This window comes from Rhagoletis pomonella, unplaced genomic scaffold (assembly GCF_013731165.1).
Source record: "Rhagoletis pomonella isolate Grant_MI unplaced genomic scaffold, Rhpom_1.0 Rhpom_scaffold_00006, whole genome shotgun sequence".
Classification (NCBI taxonomy): domain Eukaryota; kingdom Metazoa; phylum Arthropoda; class Insecta; order Diptera; family Tephritidae; genus Rhagoletis; species Rhagoletis pomonella.
This window is the reverse complement of record NW_023458560.1, coordinates 62,136,167-62,137,263: the sequence shown is the minus strand read 5'-3', so window position 1 is coordinate 62,137,263 and position 1,097 is coordinate 62,136,167. Positions and strand designations below refer to the sequence as shown.

General features: G+C 34.5%; 1 protein-coding gene across 1 annotated transcript in view; it reads left to right on the top strand.

Moving 5' to 3' along the window:
- The window catches only part of LOC118742019 (aspartate aminotransferase, mitochondrial-like), a 6,167-nt gene that overhangs the window by 3,027 nt on the left and 2,043 nt on the right, over positions 1-1,097 (top strand). The window lies entirely within an intron of this gene.

Sequence of the window (1,097 nt, the reverse complement as noted above, 5' to 3'; positions counted from 1 at the left end):
AAAATCGCTCAATAACCACGCCTACTTCCCATATAACGGTAATTTTCAGAAATACGAAAACTGCGATATTTTAGTAACTACTGGAGATTATTCACTTAAAATTGATATTTATAATAAGTTTTAGACGAAAAATAAGAATATTATAAATTTTTGGAAAATGGGCGTAGCCACGCCCACTTATGGTTACATGTGTATATCTTGGTAACCGATGCACCAATTTCTTCCAAACTTGGCACAGTTGTTGGCCTTGGTACAGCATAAAAAACCGCCGAAACTTTTTAAAATCGGACAATAACCACGCCCACATCCCATATAACGGTAATTTAGAGAAATACAAAATCTTCGATAAATAATTAAATATTGAAGCTAATTTATTCAAAATTGATGCTTGCAACAATTCTTTACCAAGAAATACGTTTATGGTAAAATTTTGGAAAATGGGCGTGGCACCGCCCACTTATGATCACATATAAGTATATCGGTAACCGTTCTACCAATTTGTACCAAACTCGGTATGGTTATTGTACTTGCCCCGTGTAAGCAAAACGTTGAAAATTATTGAAATCGGACTAAAATAACGGCCGATTCTCATATAACGGTATAATTTAAGAAATGCTTTAAACTTCAATATTTCGAAATTGAAGGACGCTAATTAACCCAAAATTGATACACCTCGGCTTACCAACTAGCGGAAGGTTTCGGAAGGGTGAAAAAACATATATTTAATACTTGCGCCGGGTATTTAATGTTCGGCTCCGCCCGAACTTAGACTTTCTTACTTGTTTTTACCTCACTTTGTTACGCATGTACAGATTTTAAAAGCTAGTCCTGTATTTCTATAGGGGTATTCACCAAATTGAGCAAGTGTTCTGGCACTTGGGAAAAAGAACTGATTATCTCAAACCAACGAATGCTGTCAAAGATGTTGCTTGAGCTAATCAGCTATTTTGCCCGAGTGCTAAACACAAAAATTCTTTCACATCAATAAAACCTGTGACGAAATAACGAACTCATGTTTGAGAAGTTTATTTGAATTTTATATTTCTTTTTAATTTTTTTTAACTGACTTCAAAAAAAGGAGGAGGCTATCAATTTGT